The 17,960-nt window shown below is 42.5% G+C and overlaps 1 long non-coding RNA gene across 2 annotated transcripts; it reads left to right on the plus strand.

Moving 5' to 3' along the window:
* Nucleotides 1-1,351: 1,351 nt before the first annotated feature.
* On the plus strand, nucleotides 1,352-7,309 carry LOC127757948 (uncharacterized). Of its 2 annotated transcripts, none has more exons than XR_008013564.1 (3): nucleotides 1,352-1,713; nucleotides 3,259-3,703; nucleotides 3,891-7,309. It is a non-coding gene; the product is annotated as an uncharacterized LOC127757948 (long non-coding RNA). The 2 variants fall into 2 exon arrangements; XR_008013563.1 differs by having other exon boundaries at nucleotides 3,259-3,423; nucleotides 3,645-7,309.
* Nucleotides 7,310-17,960: the final 10,651 nt, after the last annotated feature.

Here is a 17,960-nt window from a genome sequence, read left to right on the forward strand (position 1 = left end):
GGCATGTATGTATGATTCCAATTCATGCAGCAAATAGGACTCACCATGAGATGCAACTCCAACAATTCTGAAGAACAACCAATGGCCCAAATCAGACTTTTTAGGCATAAATCAAATCGCGCGCGGGGGAGGGGGGGGGGGTCAAAATCCAAACAAAGCATTGCTATTCCATCTGACAATCTCTCGTACATCTATCTCGAAACCACTTAGAAATCTGCACATTTTGAGGATCTGACCAAAGAAAATCCAGTGAGGGTTGTCACGGCACCACAAACTTTCGTGTCAGAATAATTTCAAAACCATCATGAACTAATCAAAAGAACCATGAACCATAACAAGCAAACCTCCACCACCCCGATTCATCATGAATATAACTAATAATCAAAGCAACCATGAACCTGGACCATAATAATCAACCCAGGGTATCGAATCACCTCGTGTAAGGACTGATAGAAACCGATGATCATCCATCCATCGATTGAAGGTTGTAATCAACCACTCAAATCTGAAATCAATCACCGAACCCAAGTGACTAAATCAAACGACCGGACTGTAGACGGGAAACTGACCTCTTCCTTGAGACCTCGACTTGGGAACTTCCAATCAAATCCGCTCCTGCAACAACCGAACACGGCGAAAGGACGACCACAGGGAACAACATATAGAACACAAAAAAAACAAAACCAACAAAGGATCGGATTGAATTTGAATCAAATCACCGGGGACAAAAAAAAAATCAAACACGTCACAAGCGGGCGGATGCAGGTGAAATTCAGGGCGGCGAAGGATCCACGGCTCCGATGGCGGCGGTTGCAGGCGGAGTAGGGTACTGGCCGGCGGCGAGGAGTTGAGGAGGCGGCGGGGGGAAGTGCGGCTCAGCGGTGAGGTGAGGCGGGCGGCGCGGCGGCGTGGCTTCGGTGGTGTGGGGAGGTCCGTGGAGATGGCGGCGTGGGGGAGGGCGGCGGCGGTGAGTTCAGGCGGGCGGAGCAGTGGCGTCCGGTGGCCGACGCGGCGTGGGTTAGGTCCGGCGGGCGTACACGTTATTTGTTTTTCGCAGCGTTTCCTTTTTTTTTTTGGGGTGCGGCGGTGCGGTTTCTTTATTAGGGATGACAGGTGGGTCCCACGCAATAGTGGACCTGAAGAATTGCAGGATTAGAGATGAACTCGTACTTTTTATATTAGTATAGATATAAAATACACCAATTCATCAAACACCTCTAATGACCCTTACATCTATTCATCCAACGGTTTATATCAAAAATTGGATCAACCACTGCAATTAGCGATCCCCACGTTCGATTAGCAGCGGTTATAGCGATACAGCGATCGATCGTGAGAAAGAAGCGGAAAAGGGAAAAAAAAACTTATCTCCAGTCGCCGCCTCCCGGAGCCGCTCGCCGCCTCCTCGCGAGCGCCCGCCGGACCGCCGGGTGCCGCCGCCAGCTCCGAGCGATTACCCGCCGGAGCCGCGCCCCCTACCCCGCCACCTCCTCGCGCGCGCCCGACGCTCGCCCTACCCTGCCGTTGCCGCCTCCTCGCAGCCGCCGGTGAGCCGGGTTTGCCGTCTGCTGGGGCCTTCTCCACCGCCGCCGCCGCCTCCTCGCGCGCAGCCTCTGGAGATCTGGGGTCGCCGTCAGCCGGCTCCTCCTCGCGTGCGCCCGCCCGGGAGCTATGGTGGGTTACGGCACTACGTAGTATAGACTCCAGGTTAAGGTGATGTCCTCTCTTTCTAAATCCTCGAACAATACAAATTTTGTGCTTTTATTATTTTGGGGTCATAAAATTGTTTACCTAGGGTTTGGGCAGGGTTTCTTATGATACGGGGCCCCAAATGTTTAGTCAATTGGTTCTCTCACCTCGCTATGTTATTTGCTCTTGTTTAGGAGATAATTTTACTTGGTATGAATTCTGCTTGCTAAGCATCTCACAAGTATCATATCAGTCATGCTTCCTCAGGAAATGTCTAAAAACATGGTGGACTGCCGATCACAAATTTATTCTACAAAGCAATTATCAGTTAATTACCTAAGGACTTGGCTGACTGCCGATTACCGATTATAGTGTAAACGGTAAGCATCAATTGTGGCAGTGCACATAATTGAATAAACAAAATGCCCAATGCCCCTAATTAATCTGAAAGCAATCCATCAGTTTAATAAATTAAGTTGTGGGATGCGGACTGCAATTAGTGTTTGGCCGTCAGGCATCTAGCATTAATTAGAATTCGGCCATCAAGCGTCTTTCATTCTGGTTGCTTGCTTTGCCTATTTGATTGGGTTGGATCAGGGGTCCAATGTGATTTGGTCCGGGGGTCCCACACTTAAATTATACATAGCCAGGTTCCACAATGTCGTTAACCAAAGCACTCGCCCTTCCCATATTCAAGTGGATCCCCATTGATCTAGGTTGGCAAATCTTACTACACTATTTCGTTACCTCGTAAGTATTAAGTTCTTTTAGGGCAAGTACTATAAGGTTCTAAGCACAAACTCCAAAGTGCCATGTATGCTTAAATAATGATGTGGAGGAGAGAAAAGAAGAGAAAGGGGAGGAGCCACCCCTCATGCAAGGGGCAATCTCCAAACAAACTTCAAGAAACAAGAGAAAATAAGAGGGCTGATTGGTGGCAAGTGTATTGGGACTAGTGTATTAAATGCAATGCATTTACATAAGTTAATTTTAATTTTTGGATGGATGATGTGGATAAAATTGGAGGTGACCACCACATCTATTATAAAACTTGCCCTTATGGAACATATTTTTAGATTTAATTCCAATGATAGGCTTGAAGATATTTTGCAATTTTTTACTTATTGAAGTTGATGTGATGGAGCTAACATCAGCTGGAAGTCACCTTGAAAATGGCACATTTGTGTCTTGCCCATTAACTGTCAAGTATGGCACAATTATTAGTGTGTTTTCCCCTTTCTGCGGTGCAGGGAGACGCATATTACATATGTATCCCTCTATTCTCTGGATCAAAGAGTGCAGAGGTCCTTCAATTGCATTCTAAGGGGATAGGGTTCATAATTGAATCGTTTAGTGATGTTTGCAATCTCACAAACTCAAATGTCGTTAGCCTCTCTAGAAGACAAGAACCATTAGTGTCATAAATTATCAGGTTTGGATTTTAGCAGTTCTAGGTTAGATTATAATTCCAGATTAAAGTGAAAATGATGAAAGTTATAAATTAAAGATTTTTGAATGAAAATGATGATTGAACTGGATGTCAACTCCATGTCCTCATTGTCTTGCCAGGCACAGGGAGGCAACAATCCAATCTAGGAGAGATGGGATGGGATCCCAGCTGAAGGGAGCCCTGGCGGCAGCTACGGTTGGGAGGACCTAAGCCCTACAGCCAAGCTCTATAATCAACCCCCTTTTGCTTACTGGCGATAAGTCAACCAACTTCCAATGATGCAGGTACTGATCCCCTCCTCCCTCCCTCTCCCTCCCTCTTTATCACCACATTAGCCGATTGATCACCAGCTTTTTATTCTGATTGCTCCAGTGAACTTTGTTCACAAAATAGTGTTTTTTTCATTTCTGATGCTTGTGCCTATCGTGTGACTCCTCCGCCGACATGTACATTGATATCTGCCCAACTAATTGATGAAATGATCGTTTACATTTTTTTTGTCCAGTCAATAGTTTCTGATCAGTTTGGAGTAGTCTGTGCCATGTTGCTGTGATAATGCTACAGGTTAATCCTCCTGGCTCTCTGTACTGAAACAATTTCTCTGGATCTCTTTCCCTTTTGTTTTGGACCTTATACAACCTGCTGATGGCTAATAATGACATTCATGAATAATAGATCATATTAAAGCTGTTTGCATGATCTGCTCTTGTCAAATAGTTTTATGCAGTGACAACTCTTATTAACTGATCAGGTTGACTTCAAGCATTGGGCTAAAAACTAAGATTATGTAAGTTAAATAACATATATGCCGTCATCTTCAATTTAAGTGATATTGTGTCAATCTTCTGATCAACTGTTTACATCTTCGGATTATATAGATTCATGTCACCTGTGTATGTCTTCGGAATTATCTATGTTTATGTTACTGTGTATGTCTTCAGATTTATATATATTTAGGTCACCTGTGTATATCTTGAGATATTCCGTAATTGCATATTATTACAGATGGCAAAGATGCTTAATTCTATTTTTTTACTGGATATCCTTCAGCGATATGCCCCTGCCCGGCCTTGTCAGCTGATATGGCATACATTCCTCCAGGCTGCACTCACTTACACTTTTACTGTAGATTGATAGGTTAATGTTCCTTTGTCAAGGTGAACCAATCAGCTAATGATGGTTCATATAGTTCTGATTTGAGTGCAACTATGTATCCACTATGATGTAGAATTATGGGTATTTACAGATGCAATTTAAAAGGTATGCCACTTAGGAATCGACACTCAGGCACATGCACCTAGGCTTGATGGGTAAGTCTGGCCAATTTACATATGGGGAACACAAATTAATTTAATCAGTTATTCCAATTTATTCTTCTTTGTTTCTATGCATTGCAATACCAATTTGAGTGCCTATCTTGTCATGCTATTCAGCATAATGTCTTGGCAGGCTATGCATATGTTCATGCTTATATATGTAGCATTCATATAAGTAACTATTAATTGGATTGCTTGCTTTGTCTAATGCAGCCTCACCATTTCATTTGTGGCGAGTACCTTAATTCCATCTTGCCATTATCGAGGGAGTATATCATCTGCACCTAATTCTGTATATAGAGTATTTATTGACTAGGGTCTTGGAAATTTTTGAATTGCTGTCAGATGTAAGTTCCTCAGATTGATGATTTGATTAGTTTCACAGCTAATACCATTGATCACAGCTAAACACCACTTATAGAAGTTTAATGGATTTTTATCTAAAAAGGGGAAAAAAGGAAGTTAATAACTGAAACTGCATAGTAGTACTATGATCTCTGAACAAAGAAATTTGTTGAGTTTCCTAGCAGCTGCTGGGTGCATTTTCCTCTTGTTATGTTGTAGAGTTGTGTCTTGTGGGTACAGTGGTACATCTCTGGCCAGAGTAGAACTATTCGAATAGCCGTGCCTGTGGTTAAGGGTGGGTCTAACAATGTTTTTCGTGATTAGTCTCACATTACTCATTAATAATGATAATACTGTGATTATTAAATTGATTCCTGGTTTGGAATGATATATTCCTGGTATGGAGGTTTGGTTTGTACAACCGGGGTTGGTTGTTCAAATGTGGTTGGGCCTATGCAACACGGGTGTGTTGTATGGTATTTATTTAATATTGCTTAAATTACTCCACTGTTTTACTATTCTCTCAAATGTTTATTAAATACCGTTTATGCAAATGAGCTTTATTATGCCATCCTTTGTTATCTTGTGCACTTGCATATTTGCTGTGTGGCTTGTTGAGTATGTCATATGCTCATTCTTGCAATATTCATTCATCAGAGGAGGAGTACTTCAGTGAAGGTGATGATCAGGAGGATTAGGCTTTGTTCGGGTCGAGTTGTTTGTGGAGTGGAGTCGCCATAGCTGTTTAGTCTTTTGTTTATTTCCGCTGCGTAGAATTTTATTTTTCTTTTGAGAGGAACTATCCACCTCTGTAATAATTATTTATTTTGCGAATATTAAATAGCTGTTTGATAGTACTCTATTATTAATTTGTTATTGTGTGCCTCGGGTAATTCTGGACGAGGGTTTAACGCACATGTAAGCGTTTGGAATTTTGAATAGAAATTCCGGGCGTGACAAGTTGGTATCAGAGCCACCTTGACCTTAGGACAAGCCAAATGGTAAACCTTAAGTAGCCTTCAAAATATTTTGGAAAATAGGACTGCTCTTTTCTATTCTCTTACAAATTAATTAAGTTGGCAGCACATGCAAGGTTATGTACAAAATTTATTAAATTTTACTTTACCAAAGCAGAAGCCTGTTCTTTTATTTTTTTTAAAAAAAAAACTTTACTGTTTAAGGTATTAAATAGTTTAATTTTATGGATTTCATTGGTTAGTCGCCACTGTACATCTATTATAGTATCGATTCAATCAAGATAGCATCAGTACTACTCATCCCTGTTAATGGTGACACTGTACCGTGCTTATGGTAGATCCTAAGTATTTTAGTTTTGTTTTATTCATTTGTCTAAAGCTATTAGTCTCTGTCCAAAGTTGATTTATTTTCCAATTAAAAAAATCTGTTTGTTCCTTTTCTTTTATTTTTTCTTTTTGGGTCCAATTTAATTAAGTCTAGTTTGTGCAGCTAACTTAAAAATATGCATTAATTCCTTCCTTTCTATGTTCCTTTAGAAGCCGCCCCATCCGCCGAAAAACTTGATCGAGGTGCTAGGATTCGTCAGGGAGCTGAGAATAATGGCATTTGAAGTAGGTTATGAGGTTGCCCCCGAGTATCGCCAGATTCCCTATGACCCCAAAGAGGAGAAGTGTCGTGTTCGCGTGACGTTGACTAGTGATCATGAAGACCTTCCGTCGATAAAGTTTGAAGCTGGGGGAAGAAAGTACAGCCATGCTTGTCAGGAAGCAGTCTTGGTGGCCATTGGAGAGCTACGTCATCGCTTTGATGAGGAGTTAGAGTCATCAGCTTTCCAGTATCATCCACACAAGCCTCATGGTCAAGACTATGGAACTTACAACTGCCCTGAAGTTGAAGGAAGCGCCACTCTGACGCATGCCGTGTATATGCTTAGCGCCATGGATGCAGTAGGCGTGGAGCGGGAGAAAGCAGCTCATGATAGGGAAAACTGGAACCGTGGCAGGATTTGCAAGTTGGAGAGCAAGGTGTACCGTCTACAGAAGGAACTAGCTGAGCTTAAGGGAGAAGCACCACCGCCAGCACCCAAGCTTCGCCTCACCGCAAGGAAGAGAACCCGTCCACCACCTCGTCTCCAGTTAGCTTCGAAGACTCGTGTGGTGGGAGATGCTGCGCCTGATCATGCTGAACCTGTCATCCATGTCTTAAGTGATGAGGAAGAAGAGGAAGACCCAGAAGAAAGAGAGCCAGCTACTCCAGAGGAGGAAGATCCATCTCTTCGTTCCGACGCAAGGCGAGAGTAGCTGCCTAGTTAGACCGTTGCCGTAGTTCGTTGTGTTAGTTTGCTTGCTTAAGTTTGCTTGTGCATGTGTGGGTTTAGCGTGTTGCTTACATCATTGGTGGGATGTAACTACATGAGTTTAGTTCTTTTGCTTGTCAGAGAGTAAGTTAGCTGCTGAGATAGTGTTAAATCAATTTAAATGTAATCATACACAGTTAAGAGCAATATAGAATTTAAATTAGTTAATGTTCTCCGTTCTAAGGGTACCTCTCTGTCGCTCTTTCCTTTTGCCCATGCTTTTCTTTAGATGGTGAACACCCACACTGGAAGTGGAAGTGGAAGTGGAAGTGGAAGTGGAAATGGTCACAATGAAGGAGATCCCACACTTGCCCAAGTTTTGGCCCAGCAAACTCATTTGATTAATCTGTTAATGCAGCAGGCGCAGAACCAGCAGGCAAATAACAACAATCAACCACCACCTCCACAGAACAAGTTGGCAGATTTTCTACGTGTGAGACCACCTACCTTCTCAAGCACCACTAACCCAGTAGAGGCAGGTGATTGGCTGCACGCTGTTGAAAAGAAGTTAGATTTGATTCAGTGCACCGAGTAGGAGAAGGTTTCTTTTGCTTTGCATCAGTTGCATGGTCCTGCTGCTGAGTGGTGGGATCACTTTCGTCAAAACAGAGCTGTGGGAGAGCCTATCACTTGGCGGGAGTTTACTGCTGCTTTCAAGAAGACACACATACCATCAGGTGTTGTGGCACTTAAGAAGAGAGAGCTCAGAGCACTCAATCAGGGATCCCGTTCTGTCACAGAGTACCTTCATGACTTTAATCGCTTAGCTCGTTATGCCCCAGAAGATGTTCGCACTGATGAAGAACGTCAGGAGAAGTTTTTAGAGGGCCTAATTAATGAGCTGTCTTATGCATTGATGGCTATGGAGTACCGGGATTTCCAGCAGTTGGTGGACAAGGCGATTCGCTAAGAAGACAAGTACAATAGGATGGAACAGAAGAAGCGTAGGGCTGCTCATTTCAGGGCTCAACAGGGTAGTAGCCAGAGGCCGCGCATTGCTTTGGGACCTCAAGCTGCACCATACCCACAGGGAGGATCCTCTTCAGTTGCTCGCCCTCAACGTCAGTTCTACAACAACAACACTGGTAATCGCAGCAACGACAATCGTAATGTGGTCACTCGTCCTGTAGCAGCTCCAACTCAGAATCAACCTGTCAGGAAGGAACAGGGAAGCAAGCTAGGGGTGTGCTTCAATTGTGGTGATCCAGGACATTATGCTGATAAATGTCCAAAGCCTCGGCGTGTGAAGAATGCTCCTGTTCAGAACAACTCCAATGCTCCAGCACCAAAGGCTCGTGTTAATCACGTTGCAGCTGCAGAAGCCCAGAATGCACCTGATGTGGTTTTGGGTATGTTTCCTGTTAACTCTATACCCGCAACTGTGCTTTTTGATTCCGGGGCTACACATTCCTTTTTGTCTAAAAGTTTTGCGAGCAATCATGGGATGGAAGTTATTAGTCTTGGGAGGCCTTTACTAGTTAATACTCCAGGCAATCAAGTATCCTCAACGTAGTACTGTCCTTCCATTACCATAGAAATAGGATAAATTCCTTTCCCATCCTCACTTATCTTGCTAGAATCCAAAGATCTTGATGTTATCTTAGGGATGGACTGGCTAACCCGTCACAAAGGAGTTATAGATTGTGCCAACCGTAAGGTGACTTTAACAAGTAGCAATGGACAAACAGTGTCTTTCTTTGTGTCATCCCCTAAATCTCATGGTTTGACATTAAATCAAGTTGCTTTGCAAGAGATCCCAATAGTACGAGACTATCCAGATGTGTTCCCTGAGGATTTGCCAGGTATGCCACCTAAGAGAGACATAGAGTTCCGGATAGATTTAGTACCTGGAACTAACCCTATCCATAAGAGACCATACAGAATGGCAGCTAATGAGTTAGCAGAGGTAAAGAGACAGGTGGATGATTTGCTTCAGAAAGGATATATCAGACCCAGTACTTCACCATGGGGAGCACCAATTATCTTCGTAGAAAAGAAAAATCATACCTAGAGAATGTGTGTGGATTATCGAGCGTTGAATGAGGTCACTAAGAATAAATATCCTCTACCTAAGATTGATGACTTGTTTGATCAACTGGAAGGTGCTACAGTTTTCTCTAAGATAGATCTTTGTTCCGGATATCACCAACTCCGAATCCGTGATGAGGATATACCTAAGACCGCTTTTACAACACGGTATGGTTTGTTCGAGTGTACCGTTATGTTGTTTGAACTCACTAATGCCCCGGCCTTTTTCATGAACTTGATGAACAAAGTGTTTATGGAATATCTGGATAAGTTTGTCGTGGTGTTTATTGATGATATCCTTATCTACTCCAAGACAAAAGAAGAGCATGAAGAGCATCTTCGTCTTACTTTAGAGAAACTACGTGAGCATCAGCTCTATGCCAAGTTTAGTAAATGTGAATTTTGGTTGTCCGAAGTGAAGTTCCTTGGTCATGTCATCTCAGCTGGAGGAGTTGCCGTGGATCCAAGCAATGTGGAGTCAGTGTTAAATTGGAAGCAACCCAAGACGGTTTCAGATATTCGTAGTTTCCTTGGTCTTGCAGGGTACTACCGCAGGTTTATTGAGAACTTCTCAAAGATCGGTAGACCAATGACTCGATTGCTTCAGAAGGATGTGAAGTATAAGTGGACGGAAGAGTGTGAGCAGAGTTTTCAAGAATTGAAGAAAAGGCTAGTGACTGCGCCAGTATTAATCTTGCCTGATCCAAGGAAAGGTTTTCAAGTGTATTGTGATGCTTCTATACATGGTTTGGGTTGTGTTTTGATGCAAGATGGGAAGGTGGTTGCCTATGCATCTAGGTAGTTACGCCCCCATGAGAATAACTATCCAACGCATGATCTAGAGTTGGCAGCTGTGGTTCATGCATTGAAGATTTGGCGTCATTACCTTTTTGGTAACCGTACGGAGATGTATACGGATCATAAAAGTTTGAACTACATTTTCACTCAACCTGATCTGAACATGTGTCAACGAAGATGGTTAGAGTTGATCAAGGATTATGATATGGAAATTCATTATCATCCAGGTAAAGCAAATGTTGTAGCAGATGCTCTCAGCAGGAAAAGCTACTGTAATATGTCAGAAGGTCGACATCTACCTTGGGAGTTATGCCAGGAATTGGAAAAGTTGAACTTGGGAATAGTAAACAAAGGTTTTGTTGCCGCTTTAGAAGCTCAACCTACTCTTTTTGATCAAGTTAGAGAGGCTCAAGTGAATGATCCCGATATCCAAGAAATCAAAAAGAACATGAGAAGAGGAAAAGCCATCGGTTATATAGAAGATGAGCAAGGAACCGTGTGGCTAGGTGAAAGAATTTGCGTGCCCGATAATAAGGAGTTGAAGGATACTATCATGAAAGAAGCTCATGAAACTTTGTTTTCCATTCATCCTGGGAGCACTAAGATGTATCAAGACCTGAAGCAACAATTCTGGTGGGCTAGCATGCGACGAGAGATAGCGGAATAGGTGGCTCTGTGTGATGTGTGCCAACGAGTCAAGGCGGAGCATCAGAAGCCAGCCGGTCTGCTGCAACCGTTGAAGATTCCAGAGTGGAAATAGGAGGAAATAGGAATGGACTTTATCACCGGTCTACCTAGAACGTCGGCAGGACATGATTCTATTTGGGTAGTGGTTGACAGGCTTACTAAAGTTGCTCATTTCATACCGGTCAAAACAACCTACACGGGAAATAAGCTCGCAGAGCTATATATGGCAAGAGTTGTATGTTTACATGGCGTTCCTAAGAAAATAGTGTCAGACAGAGGTAGTCAGTTTACTTCAAAGTTTTGGCAGAAGTTACAAGAAGAGATGGGTACTCGTTTGAATTTCAGTACTGCCTATCACCCTCAAACTGACGGTCGGACAGAAAGAGTAAATCAAATTTTAGAAGACATGTTGAGAGCCTGTGTTCTAGATTTCGGTGGAAGTTGGGATAAGAATCTGCCGTATGCTGAATTCTCTTATAACAATAGTTATCAAGCTAGTCTTCAAATGGCTCCATATGAAGCATTGTATGGTTGTAAGTGTCGTACACCGCTCCTTTGGGATCAAACCGGTGAGCGTCAAGTTTTTGGGACAGATGTATTGCGAGAGGCAGAAGAAAAGTGAAGATCATCCAAGAAAGGTTGCGTATTTCCCAGTCGCGTCAGAAGAGCTATGCAGACAATCGTCGTAGGGATTTGACTTTCGAAGAAGGGGATTATGTATACCTACGGGTTACGCCGCTGCCGGGAGTTCATCGTTTTCAGACCAGAGGGAAATTGGCACCGCGTTTTGTGGGACCTTTTAAGATTGTGAGTCGGAGAGGTGAAGTAGCTTATCAACTAGAGTTGCCTCCGTCAATGGCGGGAATACATGACGTGTTACATGTATCGCAGTTGAAGAAATATTTGCGTGTACCTACGGAGGAAGCGGACCCTGAGCGTATAGAGCTTCAAGAAGATTTAACTTATGTTGAGAAGCCAGTCAGAATTCTGGAGGTGAGTGAGAGAAACACCCGGAATCGTGTCATACGGTTCTGTAAGGTTCAGTAGAGTAATCATTCAGAAGAAGAAGCCACTTGGGAGCAAGAGGATGAATTGAACTCGGCTCATCCTCATCTTTTTGCCAGTTCTTCTAAATCTCGAGGACGAGATTCCGTTTAAGGGGGGTAGGTTTGTCACGCCCTGAAAATCGCCTAACTTAATAATTCATTCTTTAAATCATTTTTAGAAATTATTTTAAAAGCCTACAAGTTAAACTCTAATAATCTAGGAAAAATTTCAACATAAAATTGAGCTAGATAAAATTTTATTAAATACTTTGCTTGTTTATCTATTTTCTAGATTTTTCTGGGAATTATTTGAGCAAGGAAAGTATTTTTAATAAATGACACATCATTTCACGAATTATTTTAATTGAAAAGTCTTTAAAACCCTCCCCTAGGTCGTTGGGCCGTTTCCGGCCCAACTCTCCTCTCAACAGCGCGCGGCCCACGCCGGCCCAAGCCGAGCCGCCGCCCCTCTCCTCTCAAGCCGCCGACATGTGGGGCCTACATGTCGGGGTCTTCTTCAACCTCCGGCCGCCCGAGCCAAGCCTGAGCGCCGCCGCCTCTCCTTCGATTCCGCCCTAACCGGTCGACCCCGAGTCTGATTGCTTGAGGGGAAATCATCTCCTTCTTTTCCTCTCCCTTTCCCCTAAAGTTTCGGAGATCAATTTTGCCTGGATAAACCGAACCAAATTCGTTTTGAGTTTATCTCTCCAAACTAACCCAAGATTTTTCCGGCCTCAAATCCTCTCGTTTGGAGTCCGATCTCTCTAATCCAAGCCTATATAAAGCATCCCCTAGTCGTCCTCTACGTTTCCCCTCAAGTCCCGAGCTCTATCATTGCCCGTACCGCCGAAGCCGCGTAGCCCTAGCCACCGCCGTTGCCGGCGCCTCTCCAGCCGCGCCGCACCGCCGTTGTAGCCGTTGCTGCCGTTTGGTTCGCGCAGAGGAGGAGCACCTCGGCCGCCCCTTCGCCGCCGTCGCAAGCCGCCGGAGCGCCGCCGCCACCGTCGAGCCGTGCCATCGTCGGAGCTCGTCGCCGGTCGCCATACGTCGTCGTCCGTCGTAGTTTCTTGCAACGGTGAGTTCGCGTCGTCGTCCTCTTCGTGTAGGTGTCCTCGGATAGCCCAACCAAGCTCTCTATCGCCGGTGGTCGCGTGGAGCCGAGCCTATGCCGGCGATGATGTCATCGATGACGTCATAAATCCTTTTTATTAGTTTTTCTATATTAGTTGGAAATCAATTAAACTTCAGAAATTCATAACTAAATCATCGTAACTCGGATTCGAGTGGTTCAAGCTGCTAAATTCATCCAAAATCAAGATCTACATGTTAAAAATATCCACATGTACTGTTTATGCTTGTTTTTGTACTGTTTTGTTGATTTTGTTTATTTGCTTTAGTTTCCGACGTTCCGGAGGAGAGCGTTTACGTTGAGAAAGGTTCAGAAGTGTTTGAAGAAGCTCAAGGCAAGTCATACAGATCCCAAACAACCCTTTGAGCATGTTGAACCCGTTTAAAGCTAATGTTTTATTTCAACTTATGCATTATTTTTTAATGTCATCGGGTGGTGAGCCTTTCCCAATTAATATTTGGCCAAAGATGATTTTATTTTCCTATGGGTAATAAATTGATCTAGCTTGGACCTTATATATTGGTTTGGTTCAGCTAAGTGCTATATAGGTATAATTGCTTAGCCATGCTTAGAAACATTAGCTCATTAATGGGATTAATCATATTACATTATTAATTATGGTTATATTTAATGGTAGCTCACGATGGTTAATCGTGTTATGATAATTAATTGATAATTAAAACCTGATTAAGGTGGGTTGTGAGTACATGGTTTTGGTGGTTGTGCTTATGACAATTAAGGACCGGTTCACGAGCTACTGTTGTGAAACATTTACGGTGCCAACCACAAGTCAGCGTGGGCAACGGCTTTACTTTTTGTATAGCATGATTCATTACGGGGTGCCAGACTGTGAAGCGGCGAGAAGTCCGTGGGGGTCGCTGGGGAGTCCATTACCTTTGGTTTTGAGGGGGAGATTATGATCCAGGAACGGTTCACTGTGGTGAGTTGTGTTGTGTGAGAGGTATTGTCACAGTTCCTTTCCAAGGTACCGTGGTGGTACTGAGGCGCATGGTGACATGTTGTGGAGTTGTGTCTTGTGGGTACAGTGGTACATCTCTGGCCAGAGTAGAACTATTCGAATAGCCGTGCCCGCGGTTAAGGGTGGGTCTAACAATGTTTTTCGTGATTAGTCTCACATTACTCACTAATAATGATAATATTGTGATAATTAAATTGACTCCTGGTTTGGAATGATATATTCCTGATATGGAGGTTTGGTTTGTACAACCGGGGTTGATTGTTCAAATGTGGTTGGGCCTATGTAACACGGGTGTGTTGTATGGTGTTTATTTAATATTGCTTAAATTACTCCACTGTTTTACTATTCTCTCAAATGTTTATTAAATACCATTTATGCAAATGAGCTTTATTATGCCATCCTTTATTATCCTGTGCACTTGCATATTTGCTGTGTGGCTTGTTGAGTATGTCATATGCTCATTCTTACAATATTCATTCATCAGAGGAGGAGTACTTCAGTGAAGGTGATGTTCAGGAGGATTAGGCTTTGTTCGGGTCGAGTTGCTTGTGAAGTGGAGTCCCCATAGCTGTTTAGTCTATTGTTTATTTCCGCTGCATAGAATTTTATTTTTCTTTTGAGAGGAACTATCCACCTCTGTAATAATTATTTATTTTGCAAATATTAAATAGCTGTTTAATAGTACTCTATTATTAATTTGTTATTGTGTGCCTCGGCTGATTCCTGGACGAGGGTTTAACGCACATGTAAGCGTTTAGAAATTCCGGGCGTGACAATTTTCCTCTTAAATGAAATTGAGTTTGGAACGGGTGAAGTCTATTTTAATCTTATTATTGCTATATATATATATATATAATCATGAACTGCTGTTAGGAGTCCAATCGTCTTCCTTCTGTAATACCAAAAAGTGAACAATCTTAAAAATCGACTAAAATACGCATATGTATTTTCAAAGGCAAACGAACTTAAAAACCAACTCATACACAGATGACGTACCAAAATACTGGCAAAAAACGAACTTAAAAATCGACTCATACACAGATGACGTACCAAAATACCGGCAAAAACATCTTCAATTTTTATAATAGTAGAGATAGAGATAGAGATATAATAAAGATAGAGATAGAGGAGAGATAGAGGGTCTGTTTGGGGGAGCTTTTAGCAGTTGCTAGAAGCTCCCTAAACAGTCAAGCTTTTTACCCAGATTCTGAGAATCTATAGTTGTAAAATTTAGAAAATGAACTAGAAGTCAGTCTCCAGATTCTCACCAGCTAGCTTCTCAAAATCTTAAGCTCATTCAATCAGGCACAGCGATAGAGATTTCAAAAGTTTGACTTTTGTATTGTAAAGCGAACTCCGTAGTAATTTCTGGTCAGTCTCATTAAGGCCATGATGGGCCAGAGTACGGGTCTACATGGGCCCACCCAGGGCCGCTCTTATACAGAAAGCAGCATCCCGTGCTTATAATCTCCACCCTTCTACCCCAGTATCCGGACACCCCGTGAAACCCTAGCGACTCTTGCCCCGGCGGCGGCGGCGGCGGCAGCAAAGGCGAAGATGATCTACGACGTGAACTCCCCTCTCTTCCGCTCCTTCCTCAGCCAGAAGGGCGGCGCCTCCTCCGACAAGAGGTAACGAGTCTCCTCCCTCCTCCCACGCCTTCTCGATCTGTTCCCCCTCCCGAATGGCTCGGTTCCGACTCGTCGGGACGCGTTTGTTTGGAGATAACCGGCGCGGTTAAAGCCCTCCGGATCGGTTACCGCCGTCGCGATTTGCGGTGGTATTCTCGTCGGGGGGATTCACTGTAGCGTTACCAGTTTGTGATCAAATCCTTGTTCTTGCCTAAAAGTTTCTAAGGACAGACAGAGCTTGTTGTTTCAGATAGTTTTTCTGTCTGGATTAATCTGGTTTAGATTGATAGAGTAAGGGTTGGTGAGCAAGGTTCTAAAAATTGATAAGGAGTATTCATTGGGCTAACAGTATCTGCTTTAGACCTTAGAGTAGGGTTGGTGAGAAGTTCTAAATATCGATAAGTACTTCCTCCGTTTCACAATATAAGTCATTCTAGCATTTCCCACATTCATATTGATGCTAATGAATCTAGACATATAAATCAATCTAGATTCATTAGCATCAATATGAATGTGGGAAATACTAGAATGACTTACATTGTGAAACGGAGGAAGTAGCACTTATTGTGTTCTGTATAATCGGATGGAATATATATGTGGCGGCCATTTGGTCTGACAGCCATTTTTAGTGCAATTGCTTGTGTGCGGTGTTTATTTAAGGAAAAAAATGCCTTATCGAAGTAAGATGAGAGCAGAAAATTAGAGTGTTTTTGTTCCTTGAAGCTTGTCCTGTGCCAATGAGTAGTCATCAGCAAGCGCTGCGCATGGAAATGAAAATTGAACAAATGGACTTCTATCTTTGCAGCAACTTATTCTTGCATTATGTCATGATTAACAGTAGTTAATCAAACCTGTTTACATTTGACAAATGTTAACAAAAGCACCTTAGCAGCTAAATTTATTGCCACCTGCTATTCGTAAATGTCTGTATAATCCTATATGGTGTTCTGAGTTAAGATTGAAAGCTTATTTCATACTCTCAAATGGCCATGTGATCATAGCTGCATTCTAAATCAGGATAAAAAGTTTATTACTTTTCTTTTTCAATGGGAAAATTTGTCTGTTGGCACTAAGTAAGATTCACTTCCATCTTTTGCCACTTCTCAGTTTTGCCCACCTTAGAGTCTTCTTTGCTTTTCCAGCTATGGCCAAATACTCTGTTATATTTCCACTGTTAGAGGCACAGTGACTAATTGCCAAGTAAATCGTATGATCTGCTTATTTTTTATAGTAGTAGGTGATAACTGTATAAGTGTCTCTTACTCTCTTTTAATGTATATATGGCAAGCTGGTAGGATATCCTTGTGTTGCATGCCCTTTTAAGTGGAGTCGTTTTAGTTTCATGAAATGAAATGTCCTAGGCTTAATTTGGTAAGAGCAAGGTACAGTTTAAAGAAATAAGTTTTGTTGAATACTTTTGGTTATAACAACCTGATTTTAGAAAGAAAATAATGTCCCTTCAATGCTTTTAGTTACAAGTACTCGAGTTTGAAACTAAGTAAGCAGTTGGGTGGAGGTGTGAAGCTTTACCCAAGTTAGATAATTTTGCTGTGAAACCAGTAACTTTGTATCTTTCTTGTCTGCCTCAAGGTTTTGAATTTATAGTCAGTTGTGTCAAACCTATGCATCCAAGCTGTGCACATCAGCTATAACCTTCATGCACTACTGCTCTATTGTGCTGTTTCTCCAACTTATTATTGGTTTTGGGTGACAGGAAAATGGAAGAGCAAAAGCCAAAGGAGCAGAGGCCCAAGGCCAGTGAGAACAAGCCTGTGATGAATGAATGAAGGCTTTCTGATGTGTTTGGTCCTTACAAGGAATAGGCTTCAATCATGTGATTCCTAGTATGTTTCTGTACTGTTCTGTTTAAGTGAGTTTGATGTGAACCATGTCTGGAACATCTGAGAACTTCCCAGCTATCAATCTTTAATTTTACATCTGAGAACTTCCCAGCTTATCAATCTTTAATTTAGCTTGATAATTTTCATGCGTGAGATGGAATGGGATGTTGCTTTGAGATTGATGGTTCAAGTTCCCGGTAAAGTTAATCTTGTCCAAACTTCGGCATATAAAAATGTCGGTGCTGGCAAGTTGAACCTATTTAGTTATAAGAGAATAACATCTCATTTGCGTCGTTGTGCTGTCTAATTCAACATCCAGCGGTTATATATGGACAAAATATTATATGCTACTCCTACCACTTCTTCAAAAAATTAATGGGTTACAAAGGCTTAATTTGGTAGGATCATTTCTTGAATGGCTCTGAGACGGCAGCTGGGTTATGGGAGTCCAAGCTCGTATATGCAGCAGCGTCTGTTACAGGTACCGATTTGACCGATTTGACAGTACCACTAACGGATTAAAAGGGATTCTGGATGTCAAAGATTTGTTTGACCCACTCGTAATTTTGGTCTTAATAAGTAGCAATTTAAGGTGACAAGAAATTTAAACTCGAAAACAATTCAGGTAACTGAAATGCAGCAATATTAAATTAGTATACCTAACTGATGATCACAAGAGTCACATT

The sequence above is a fragment of the Oryza glaberrima genome, chromosome 12, assembly GCF_000147395.1.
Source record: "Oryza glaberrima chromosome 12, OglaRS2, whole genome shotgun sequence".
In the NCBI taxonomy this organism is placed as follows: Eukaryota; Viridiplantae; Streptophyta; class Magnoliopsida; order Poales; family Poaceae; genus Oryza; species Oryza glaberrima.